Here is a 14,427-nt window from a genome sequence, read left to right as displayed (position 1 = left end):
CCATAGTGAAAGTCGTGGATGTGGGGATGTGAAATCCTCCCCCACTTAGAATAAGCCGCCCTCAACTTATTAGAAGACTTCTTTTGTTAATTGCTAGAAATTTTATGTTTATTAGGTCAATTGCTTTTGAACCTCTTATCCTTGCTATTTAAAGTGGTTCTCTTTTCTATAATTTGGCCATTTTGAAACAATTCTTCAAGATTTAAGAGGGAGCGTTATATAATTTACTCTCGAGTGAGCTTGTTTGCTGCATCCCATGCTCCATTTTCAATTTATGAACAATATAATACCATTCAATATACATGATTTTAGGTTAATTTTTGCAAGGTACCAAGTACAAATCATAAAAGATATCATACATTTTCCTATTGCAATTTGATGGCTTAAGTCAATTCACTCACTAAGTGATTTGATATCATATATTCATAGTGTCTAAACAATAGCGAAGTTTTAATTCAAGCAAGTTTATTCGATCATTAAGTTTATAAATGCAAGTCTATGTGTTCCTCTTAAGGTATTGTTCATACAACTTCATGTTATGCCCATTATAATGCAAACTCATTTCCAAACTTGTTAGTACAACATTTACAAAGGAAATGAATGTAGTGGATGTATGTACTAGTCTCCACCCACCTTTCATTCCTCCTCGGCATTTTATTACTATGAATAAGAATTTCTTCTTGCTCAATCAAGATTTTAATTACAACATCTAATATTAAGGTAGCTACCAACTACCCATTGAGGGCGCTACCAACTCTATCATAATACATACTCATCCAATAAATGGGATAACAGTTCATGCCCATATCATGAGAAAGATTCTTGATATTTTATATAGACCATAATAGTTACCACACCTGACAAGCTTTCAACTCACATATAACAAGGGAGGTTATCGAACAATAATGTTAACTAAATACTACAACTTTTCATGACACACTCTAATATTCATTTACAATTTATATATAAAAACTCTCTTTCACACACCCTAAGGTTATCTTAGTTAGAACTACCCAGCCATTCTCACAAGCTTAAAGTCCATTTAAAATTTTCAAAACAAATGCATATGCATTACAACTCGAACTTAATTATGGTAATTTCTTACAACAAGTCTATAACCTTAATCCAAAGTCAAGTGGGCTTTGAAGGTCTCTAGTGTTTGAACCCAATTGCTCTGATACCCATGTAATATCCACCCCTTGGACACTACCATTTTTATTTTTTTACAATCACAAGTACCACTTAATTAAACAAACTTCTTGATCTAGCTTGGAGATATCAACTTCTTAATTTCTTCAATTGCCTTGGTGGTTAAATTTCTACACCACCACTTATGCTTGCACTCAAAGGTGGTAAGCTCTTGAGGTTGGGATTCCTATTAGACCTAGACTTAAGCCTCGAGAGTTCATTCCAAAATGACTCTGCCTACATATCCCTTCGAGGGAAGTCAGAGGCTATGTAGTTCGTTCTTCAAGTTTAGAGGGTGGTCATTCTCTCCTCTCATATGAGATCTTTGATCTCTCTCTTTGAACCAGGGCTATTTATTAAATTTATCCCAACAATAATAAAGCAAAATCTAATTGCCTTCAACTAGTATACATACATACACAATTACACAAGGGTTATTACCCTTCCAAGGTTCCTAATTCCGTAGAGAGTGACTTGACCACTCTTTCTAAAACATAAGGTGTCTAGCTCGTACACACCACACACGTGTTGACAAGCTCTAACGTATGTCACATATACAAGTGACTGGCTCTAGCATACATCCCATTTTCATAGAGACTAGCTTCAATATACATCTCTCGTAGATACTGACTAGCTTTAGTAGACATTCCATATCTAGTGACTAGAATTTACACAACGAGGAACTGACACATCATTAACTACTAGCTACCACTTGCCCATACTACACTGGGTGTCTATCCTAGTCATAACAATTCAAGTATATCACTTCCACATAAATATATGCCGAAATAATACAAGGTTTGGTCAATTATTACCTACCTATTCTTCATTAGAAATTCTCTTCCCTGCGTCCATCAAATGACTAAGCAACAAGGACATCCATCGTCGGCATGTCGCTGGCCCCAAGACCCACATGCTCCTGGCGGAATATGTCCAAAACCCTAGATCCAAGCGGGGTATCCCTCGCCTGCATGCAACTGGCGATAACCATCCGCTAATTAGGGGGTACAATTGACAATCTACTAGCATAGTACGCTCCTTGACTACTATCAATCTCAAGCGGATAAGCTTATCTTATGCAAGCCATAAGATTTCCATCAGTGATCACCTCGGATGGAGAAGGGTAGCCTATGCAATGAGGTGTACAACCTCTACCTATGCCCTCATAGGGCCCTTACTCCATCCGTAGTTGTAGAAGTCGACACTTGTACATGGCTTACCACTATAACTAGAAGAGAGGTTCCCAATTCAGAATAAATAGATCACAATTGAATAATCTAGGAATATACACAGTCTTATAGGTCTAGGATTAAATCATACAACTACATAAGATCACTTGAATCCAACCTAAGATTGCCTCTACACAATAAATAAACAAATTGACCATGAGGTGGTCTACCCTTACACTTAATCAACTTAGCATCCAAAAACACGATATATTTTACATGCGAGTTATAAGGCCTTCTTAACTCCTTCATAATCCTCCAATGCCTATTCGGCCTCATTGAAGCCTACTAAAGAGGATAGGTCAATAGGTTAGGAACAACCCTGAACCTTGGAGTTATCCCCCCCCCACTAGACCCTACCCCTACGAACTTGAAGTCACATGGGCATCCTTCGCCCAAGGACTACCTATGTTTCCGCTTCCAAACAGGTCAAAGTCACATGTAGTTCTCCTACAAGGTTTCTCTAAAAGCACCCCTATGCACAATTTTCCTATAATCATAGTTTAATCAGTCTCATATAACCCAGTGTAGAAGTACACAACTATTTAGAGTTTCCCCCAAGGAATGCAATGCTCTATGTAGTAATATCAATGCATATGATAATTATTTTATCATCTTAGGTTGAAGCTTAGTAAGATAGAGCATGGATAGAGTGCTATATATGTTTTAGCTCAGTTTACATTAATACCCACATAATATCCAATCTTATCAAAAAACGGTAGTCAAATCTCATAGCTACCTATTAGGATTCCTTTCATTAATTATCAACTATATGATTAGTGCTTAACAATGTGTAGGGAAAGCCAACCTTATTCCCAAGTTAAGTTAATTTATATAAATACTCTCCAACCATTTTGTCTCATACATGAGTCAAATATATTCATTGAGGTTCTATAATCCTTGACATATTGTTACCCTTGAGGAACTTAGGATGGTTAAGTAATGAATGAAGACAATGTAAAGAAAACAGTAAGAACACATATACGATGTTACTACAATGTATTGGTTCAATTTGAGAAAGGGCATTGCTTTGATTAAGATCTCCAACTTCTTTATATTATGTAGTCACAATTGTAACATCTTATAATTAAATAAGTAGCGAAACATCACCTGTCTTCAATGACGCAACCTTGACAATGAGCACTTATAAGGAAAACTTGTCCAAAACAAATCCCTAAACATAAACTAGCCATAATAGCATAATTAATATAAAATAAATCTAATTTAATTATAGTACCCATCCTTACTTCACATGACAATTCTTATATATCTTGGTTCTCATCTTTAATAGGTTGATAGACCTTTCAATCACATATGGCCTTTACCATGGTATTAAAAGATTATCAAAGTACAAAGTTTTAGCAATAATAATTTATATATTTAGTAAGGTGTGGTTATAGTGCCACTATACAAGTCACCCTCACAATAGTATATAACCAAGAGCCAAGACTCATACTAATTATAGCTTATGCTTGATTCATTATATAAGGTTATCTTATACCTAAGAATTCATCTATAGTTCTTTGTCAACTTGTTTCTCTTAAAATTCAAACATAAAGTTGTTCAAATTATCATCCCTTTGGTTACAATAAGTTCTTAGTAAATTTCCTACTTATATCCTAAAGGTTCATCTCCATGACATTGAGGTTGGGTTGATTGCTTAACAAGAATTCTCATAGTTTGCATGAACCATGTATAATCATCGCTCCATGACAGCATGCCTTATAGTGTATACATTGACACAAAGTTTCCCTATTGAATTCATAATTACCACATCCCAAAAGTTATATTGTAATACATAGTTGTGTAAGGTTTATTTAGACAACCAACAAGAATAAACAACACCTCTTAGGCATCATATTATATGGTTGAGCCCCTTTACTACTCTAATCAAGCATGTTGCTAATACATTGGAAGGTATCATTACAAAATGACACCCTTCCATCACAACCCGTTCCAAGGATTTATGATGAAGGTGATGTCATCAAGTTTGTATCAATGTTATGATCATGATTTGGCGTACTCTTTTACAATTTCTACATGTTATATTATCAATATTCACAAGTATGAAATTCAACACTTGATTCAAGTTTTACAATGATGCATACCCATTTATCACTTCTACATCTATACATTAGTAATAGCAAACCCATAATAAACATGCCCGATAACCTTGAATTACAACAATATTGTGCTACATGTATAATATTATATTCATCTCTCCAATAAGTCTTTAAATTGACCTCGACATATTAATATTTCACTATTTTATGATGGTTATAACCTTACTTAGGAGTCATCATAAATAATCTCTATTCTTATTCCAAATTAACTAATCTCTATTCTTATTCCAAATTAACTAATCTCTATTCTTTATCCATAAAGAAGTGATACAATTATTGTTCATATAATTAGTTCAATACTTGCTATCTTAATAGTAATGCCATTCATAAATGATCATAAGCTTGTGTCCATAATAAATTATATAATCTTAAACAAAAAGTACAAATCTCTTATTTAAGACCCATCACACAATTGACTATATTCGACAATGTATATGTGAACCAACAATCTATTATCGCTTATAAGAAATAACAATAGTTTGGCTTAGCATCTAACCTGGTGGCACCCAGATCTTGTTTGGGCTCACGCAAGGAGTGCACTGACAGATGTCACAGAGCCTAGATTTTCATCTACAAGTTGCTTTTTCTCGAACGTTTCCAAAGCCTTTTCAACAACTCCAAATTGTTTGTATCCTGCAATCATGGTATTATGTGAAACCCCATTTCTATTAGGCATTTTACAAACAGGTCATGCACGTTGTCTATGCTCGCTCAGTTTGTTTATTTCTGCTAGAGCAGTTGCAACCACAACATTTGACCAGTTCTGTCTCTCGCACTATTCTTTTCCCTTCATCTCCCTTGCCCGTTACGTTTGCTTGAAAGTTTCTTAAGCCTTTTCATCAAATATAGTTTTGTGCATATAGATCGATATTGCATTCTATGGAACCACAATTCTTTTAGGCATTCTGTCAAACAACTCACGTGCTTTGAGTGTGCTTGCACATTCTGCATACCAATCTACCAAAGCAATTACAACTACAACATTTTGTGAATTTCCTCTCTTCTTTATGCTCTTATGGAAGTCCATTGTCTCTCCCCAACCTGCAACTAATCTCCAACTCTTTTCAGTCGCTGCACAGAAGGCGTCAGAGTACAGGCTAACTTTCTTTAAATGAGAGGATCAACTCTTCTTCCACCGCCAATCTTCTTCTCTGTACTCACCTGCCGTTTGCATCTGCCTTAATGTTTCTATAGCCTTTTCAACAGATTTATTTGGGCATACTCCTCATTCTCCTCTTTTGTCTAGCTATTTCTTCCCTGTCATCCCACCCTCTCTCATCCTCTCGGCCTTCAAAACCAACTCAGAAGTTAATGACTCCTTCCCAGGGGTTGTGAGGAGGATATAATAATGACTATTGTGCAACAATTTGACCTTTAGGATGTCGTATTGGACAGCCAAAGGGCAGGGATGCCATGCTCTACTAACTATGCAACCATTCCCACAACACTTGCATCAGGCATGTCTCTCGTATCCGTTGATTTTCCTTCTATAAACTTTTATGGAGGCCCATACCTCCCATCAAATTGGTTGAAGCTATTCTGGGTCCAAAACAGATCTTTCGTACAGCGTGTTAGTGACAGGTTAGTCAATCGCAACGGTTAATTGCAAAATCGACGGTGTAAAACGCACGACTAACATGCATGTTAGTCAATCCGTACTGTCTTTTTGAAACCAGAATAAACGCATCCCATCAAATCGTCCATCCTGTACTAGACTGAATGCCTTTTATCTATTTAATTATTTATTTTCCTTCGTGTTCATCCACAGTGAAAGTCGTGGATGTGGGGATGTGACATAAAGGAACTAACATATGTGTAAGAGGATTTGTAGTATTTGGCCGGGTCATCATTTGACTAGCATCGTGTAGTGGAATGGCATTGTGTAGACAAGGGAATTTTCACTTATATATTGAGAAAAAGCTTGAGAAAATTGCCCTTTGTCAATTCACAATTATGTTCAGGAGCCTCTACCTCGTACTTAATGTTAGTATGAGATTACAAAAATGACCAACGTTGTCCTCATCAGTAAATTCAGTACCATTTAGAATCTCCTCTTGTAAATTTGTTTAAAACTTATTGTGCTTGTGCTTCCACTTGTAGTTGAATCCAACCCAGTCTGTCTCCTAGAAGTGTGAATCTGTAATGTATACCCCTCAATTATTTGTGAAAGTTTGCTGATTTGAAAGATCATAAGGAAAGGAAATGCACTGTTTGCTGATTATCTTTATTGTTTTTATATTCATGTTCTCATCGCAATGACATTTTAAAGCATTCAACATATAATATAGTGAAATAGCAAGCGCATAAATCACCAAGAAATCTACTGTTTCATCAAATTCATGTTACATAACATCAAAAGATATAGATTGATTACTGCAAGGAAGCAAAGGTGTGCGGAAACGCTTCCTACGCTAATCTTAAGAGGACGATTATGCAAATTTCAACATAACTATCACAGAGATCACAAGAAACAAATAGAGTAGAAATAAAACAAGAAACACATAACACAATGATTATCGTGGGGAAAACCCATACACGTGAAAAACCCCACACTCTAAAACCTGCATAGTATATTAACAAATCAACAAGAGATTACAATACACTTGCAATGCAAGTTCTTACAAGAGCATCACCTCAACTCAAGCTCAGAGAGACTTCACTAGCATTCTTCTAGCACCCGGCCTTGCAAACCAAAACTCCATGATACAAACTCCTCTCCAAGCCCTCATTATATAGGAATTTTACAACCTAGAAACCATTTGTGGTTTTACAATACCATGGGCAAAACCTCCATGACATGTGTTGCCCACCCTTGACATTTATTTTTCCAAGATAAGAAAACCAGGTTAAAAGTAGTTACTCACGTCCAAACTCTTATCCCCTATTTTTGACCCTCATAACCAACATGAAAAGTGTCATATAATCTCTAAAAATGGCCCTCCTATATTATACTATGGACAAGGCATCTTTTAACAACTCTTATACCTTTTTCCAAGGCACCGACACATGGGAAACCTCCCAACTACATTTGGAACAATTTACCAAAAATTGCAAGGTTGAGACACATGTATCTCAACATTCTCCCACTTGTCGAATACCTTGCAAGAGTCAGGGGATCCATATTACCATGGACTCAACAGTCAAGGGCCAAGAGGCCCATAGACTCCGAACACCATCTGAACTTATCTGTGCTCACGGGCTTAGTTAATGAATCAACAACATTCACCAAAGTTTCTACCTTCTCTAGCTTCACCCTGCCATCCTCAACCATATCTCTCACAAAATGATATTGTACATCAATGTGCTTGGTCCTGGCATGAAAAGTTGGGTTCTTCGCTAGGCAGATTGCACTCTGACTGTCACTGCACCCTATTTAAACTCTATATCTAAACACAATCTCTTAAGCCAAATGACTTCTTTGCAGGCATGAGTAGCTGCCATATACTCTGCCTCTGTAGTGGACAAAGCAACCACAGCCTATCGCTTGTTCATCGAGCTAATTGCACAACCAAATAATGTAAACACATATGCACTGGTGGATCTTCTTCTATCAACATCACCAGCCCAGTCTGAATCCACAAAGCCTCTAATATCCAAGGAATGTTCATTTCCTGTTCCATGAAAACATATAGAGTACTCTGAGGTACCCTGCAAGTATCTAAAAACTCTTTTTACTGCATCCCAATGTGCTCTTCCTGGATTAGACATGTAACGGGAAAGAACTCCCACTGCTTGGGCAATATCTGGTCTTGTACAAACCATAGCATACATTAAACTTCCAATAGCACTTTGGTATGGTACTTGACTCATCTCTTCCATCTCCAATGGGGATGTAGGACACTGTGAACTAGAAAGCTTTGTTCCCATTGTAACAGGAACACTCAATGGTCTAGAATCTTGCATATTAAATCTTCTCAGAATAGTACCAACATACTTACTCTGGCCTAGCCAAAGCTTTTTGTTTTGTCTATCTCTTACAATCTCCATTCCCAGAATGTGTCTTGCTGCACCAAGATCTTTCATATCAAATTTTGCTGAGAGTTGAGATTTTAATTCTGCAATCAAACCTTTTCCTTTCTCAATAAACAACATGTCATCAACATACAAGGCAATAACCAGAAAACGATCACCATCTGATTTGAAATATATACAGTGATCAAATTTAGACCACACAAACCCCAAACTCAATACATATGTATCAAACTTTTGGTACCACATCCTAGGACTCTGTTTTAAACCATACAAGGATGTCTTCAACTTACAGACCAAATTACTTTTACCTTTTACCACATAGTTCTCTAGCTGTCATATAAATTTCTTCCTCCAAATCTCCATGAAGGAAAGCAGTTTTTACATCCACTTGTTCGACCTCTAGATCATAAGCTGCTGCAATAGAAAGCAAGAAACGAATGGATGTCATTTTGGCTACAGGAGAAAAAATCTCACCATAATCTACTCCCTCAACCTGGGAGTAACCTTTTGCAACCAAACGTGCTTTGTACTTCTCTATTCTTCCATCTGAACCTATCTTCCTTTTGAACACCCATTTGCAACCAACAGGCTTTTGTCCTTCAGGCAATGGTACAAGGTCCCATGTGTCATTCTTCTTTAGAGCTGCCATCTCTTCATCCATGGCAATTTTCCAAGACTCTGAATCATTCATACCAAGAGCTTCTTCTACAGATTTCGGTTCATCAATATTAGCATTCAAAGCAAATATACATCTCCAATCATCAGGAGAATATCCATACCTTTCAGGTGGTTTTCTTTGTCTAGTAGACCTTCAAACAAGTTCAGGTTCAGGTTCTTCTTCTTCCTCTGATGATTCAGAACTCGTAGAGCTCTCATCAACTTCTTGTCTTTCTAAGGGCTTCGATTCAACTTTTTCAGGTGTAGCAGGCAGCTGAATCACATCTTTCTTTTCTTCCTTTTGTTCTGGCTGCACTATAACAGAAGAAGACTTAATTTCTCTAAAAATAACACTTCTGGAATAGAATACCTTTTGTGCAACAAGATCCCAAAGCTTGTATCCTTTCACACTATAATTGTATCCAATGAATATACATTTAAAAGCTTTGTTATCCAATTTTGTCTGCTTCTCCTTTGGCACATGAGCATATGCCTCACAACCAAAAACTCTCAGATGACTAAGTGAAGGCTTGTGGCCCGACCACGCTTCCATTGGCATTTTATCAACAAGAGCTGATGTAGGAGACCTGTTTATCAGGTAGCAGGCAGTGGCTACAGCTTCAGCCCAAAACTTTTGTTCTAGACCAGCACCACTTAGCATACTCCTAGCCTTCTCCATCAAGGTCATGTTCATTCTTTCTGCAACTCCATTCTATTGTGGAGAATACGGAGTTGTCTTCTGTCTCTTAATACCACAATCTTTACAAAATGTGTCAAAATCATTGGAGCAATATTCACCACCATTATCTATCCTTAAACATTTTATCTTCTTTCCAGTCTGCAACTCAACCATTGCTTTAAATTCTTTGAAACGACTGAAAACTTCAGCTTTACTCTTAAGAAAATAGACCCATGTTCTTCTACTGAAATCATCAATGAAAGAAACATAATAAACTGATTTACCAATAGAAGAAATATCAACTGGACCAAATACATCCGAATGGATTAGATCCAAAACACTTGAAGACTTATAAGAACTAGAGTAAAACTGAATGTGGTTTTGTTTTCCATAAATACAATGCTCACAAAAATCAAATTCAAGATTGCAATCATTCAACCTGTTAACAAGGTTCATATTTTTCAAAGTTCATAGACCCTTCTCACCTATGTGACCAAGTCTCAAGTGCCACAACATTGTCTTCTCTGCAAGAAACTTTGATTCGGTAGACAGAGCACCCTTGGGTACCCAAAAACCATGACCATCTGCTGAAAGAGACACCCTCTCCTTTTCCAACATAGTCTTTGTCACATTCTTATTAGAAGTGCTATTGCACTCAATTGTGCATGCATCAAGCTGGTACAATGTACCCATTCTGCTTCCTCTTGCTATTACCATAGCACCTCTCACCATTTTCACACTTGCTTCAGAAAACTGTACATGCACACCCACATCTATTAGTTTGCTAACAGATAACAAATTTCTTGCTAGTCCCGAGATATGCAAGACACCATCAAATCTTCTAGTTCTGCCATCAGAAAATTTAACATGAACACTTCCACAACCAACAATATCAAGAAAGGAGTTATCACCCAAATACACCTTACCACCATCAAACTTTTCATACTTACTAAACCAATTTCTAATAGGAGTCATGTGGAAAGATGCACCTGAGTCTATCAACCATGCATTGTCACCTGCACGAGTGGCCAAGGCTGCAATAAAAGCATCTCCATCTTCCTTCTCGGACTCAGAATCAGAATCTTGCTTCTTCTTCTTTTTCTTCTTTTCTTCTTTACAGTCCTTTCAGAAATGTCTGGGCTTTCCACAATTCCAGCAAATTACCTTGGACTTACTAGGAGATTTTGATCTCCCCTTATTCTTGGACTTAGAACGGCCATTCTGCTTTTCATTCTTGCCTCTTTCTTTTGGTCTTCCTCGAACACTCAAAGCCTCTTTGGCATTCAGAGAAACCTTCCTTCTCATCTCCTCAGAAAGTAGAGAACCAACAACATCCTCTATCTTCAAGACGACTGCAGTGCTCCCTATGGCCATCACAAGGCTATCCCATTAGTCTGGCAACGAACATAGCAAGATTTGGCACCTTTCTTCTTCATCCATTGATGCCCCAACTGAGGTCAACTGAGTCACCAACATATTAAAACTTTCCAGATACTCAGAAATTCGTCCACCTTCTTCCATTCTCAAGGAATGCAACTTCTTCCTCAAGAAAATTTTATTCACGAGTGATTTTGCTTGGTAGATCTCACTTAGCTTCTTCCAAAGCTTCTTCACAGTAGATTCTTCATGGACATTAATCAGAATTGAGTCTGCAAGGCACAATCTTATGAGACCTTTAGCTTTTCTATCCATTACATCATATTGTGCAGCTAAAGTCGGATCTACGGGCCTCGACTTATTCTCATCGACTGCATCCCATAGATCTCGATCAATCAATAGATCTTCCATCTTCAACTTCCACATTTCAAAGTTTGTGCCAGAAAACTTCTCTACATCAATCCTCCTTGATATACTTGCCATCTTTATGATCTTGCAATACAGAAATGAAATACTCTGCACAAGCTCCCACTCAAACCTTGATTAGCTCAAAAAACCCTGTACCCAACAAATAGAACCAAAACTGGCCAGGCTCTGATACCACTTGCAAGGAAGAAAAGGTGTGCGGAAACGCTTCCTACGCTAATCTTGAGAGGACGATTATGCAAATTTCAACATAACTATCACAAAGATCACAAGAAACAAATAGAGTAGAAATAAAACAAGAAACACATAACACAGTGATTATCGTGGGGAAAACCCATACGGGTGAAAAACCCCACACTCTAAAACCTGCATAGTATATTAACAAATCAACAAGAGATTACAATACACTTGCAATGCAAGTTCTTACAAGAGCATCACCTCAACTCAAGCTCAAAGAGACTTCACTAGCATCCTTCTAGCACCCAGCCTTGCAAACCAAAACTCCATGATACAAACTCCTCTCCAAGCCCTCATTATATAGGAATTTTACAACCTGGAAACCATTTGTGGTTTTACAATACCATGGGAAAAACCTCCATGACATGTGTTGCCCACCCTTGACATTTGTTTTTCCAAGATAAGAAAACCAGGTTAAAAGTAGTTACTCACGTCCAAACTCTTATCCCCTATTTTTGACCCTCATAACCAACATGAAATGTGTCATATAATCTCTAAAAATGGCCCTCCTATATTATACTATGGACAAGGCATCTTTTAACAACTCTTATACCTTTTTCCAAGGCACCGACACATGGGAAACCTCTCAACTACATTTGGAACAATTTACCAAAAATTGCAAGGTTGAGACACATGTATCTCAACAATTACAAATATTGCAGAGCTGTAGAATGCAAATTTGATTGAGATTTGTGAACAGCAACACACTGGAAGTTTGAGGTCTAATTCATGCTCCAAACAAGGGTCTAGGGAGTGTATTCTGATTCTACTCCAGTAGCATAGCAACACCATTCACTTGCAGACTTGTAAGATCTGAATTCAATGACTCTAATGCCTTCCTGAGTTCAGAAATACCTTCAAAAAACCCACCTGCAGCGATCCCAGCATTCATACACCAACATCGATTCATATAAGAAATTCCAGTCACTTATTTTACACTTCAAACTAGTCTAGATCTGTTAGGAACCCTTAGACACCTCCAAAGGATGATTTTGCAGCCTTCAAACTCAGGAAAATACCTCACAAATTCCCACGTACCACTATCCAAGTTGGACGCTACCTGGAAGGAGTGATTTGAGATAGAAAAATAAATGTCAAGCGAAAACCCACATATTATATATGCCTCCTCATTGCCCAGCCGTAAGTAAAACTTTGAGACAATACCAAGAATAAAGTCTTATTTCAGAGATATAAGCCAAAATGTGAATCTCAAGGTAGAATGTCTCCAAAAACTCTTGAAACTCAAACGACACTTAGAAAATGCATAAACTAGCGCTTGCACCAAATAGAGCTGTAATGGTAAAGCTGATAGTAATATATACTAAAGTTTTGGAGTTATAAATATAATATAAGATATTTGTACAATGTAAGGTATAAGTCATTATTTGTCTAGAGGCTGAAATGTCTTTTTTCCATCTACATATCATTTGAAGATATCATTGCATGATATCTCCACTTATACATGAACCACTCTAAGATATTGTTGTATGACACTTGTTATATGACATAAGAAATTTGTACAATGTAAGACATAAATTATTATTTGTCTAGAGGCTGAAATATCTTTTTTCCATCTACATGTCATTTGAAGATATCATTGCATGATATCATTATTTGGTCTTGCAAGAAATTTCCTTGGGGATCTGCTCACACACCTTGCACATTGAATCTCTCTTATGCTTTGAACTTTTAAATAATAGTCCATACACAAATAAGTGGAGTCTTCCTTAAAGGATAGCAAACAATTTTTAATTCTACAACCGTTACATGGCTTAGATATTCTTCACATTTGAAACAAATCTTTTGTAATGTAATTGTCCCTATTTCAATTTTTTCTTTTTGGTTTGAAGTCATTGCTTGAACTCTTTGTTAGAAGGCTGAAAACTTACTATGTTTTGCTCTATATTGGCTTAGATATTCTTCACATTTGAAACAAATCTTTTGTAATGTAATTGTCCCTATTTCAATTTTTTCTTTTTGGTTTGAAGTAATTGCTTGAACTCTTTGTTATAAGGCTGAAAACTTACCATGTTTTGCTCTATATTGGCTTAGATATTCTTCACATTTGAAACAAATCTTTTGTAATGTAATTGTCCCTATTTCAATTTTTTCTTTTTGGTTTGAAGTCATTGTTTGAACTCTTTGTTATAAGGCTGAAAACTTACTATGTTTTGCTCTATATTTTATTTGGCACTGTATGCTACTTAAGTCATAAAGAATAATATAAAGCAAAATCCTTAAAATAAATCATATATATCAATTTTCTTCTTTCATAAAAGAAAGTGAAACTCTTTGGGGATTTCTCACATGTTTTTAACCTAAATTGTCATTATGATTGAAGTCTCAATTATAATAAAAAAAATGAAACACCTAAGCAAGAAATATGAATTTGAATATTTCATTTTTTTTAATGTTACATCAAGACATGAATCATAATTCAAACTTTTAAATTATAATTAAATTCTTGGTCTGGTACTATTGGCAAGCACAATTCAACTCAATCTCAATCTATTGAAATTGTGATTATATTGAGTTCTTCATT

This window comes from Cryptomeria japonica, chromosome 3 (assembly GCF_030272615.1).
Source record: "Cryptomeria japonica chromosome 3, Sugi_1.0, whole genome shotgun sequence".
Lineage (NCBI taxonomy): Eukaryota > Viridiplantae > Streptophyta > Pinopsida > Cupressales > Cupressaceae > Cryptomeria > Cryptomeria japonica.
The sequence above is the reverse complement of the archived record's forward strand: the minus strand, read 5'-3'. Positions refer to the sequence as shown.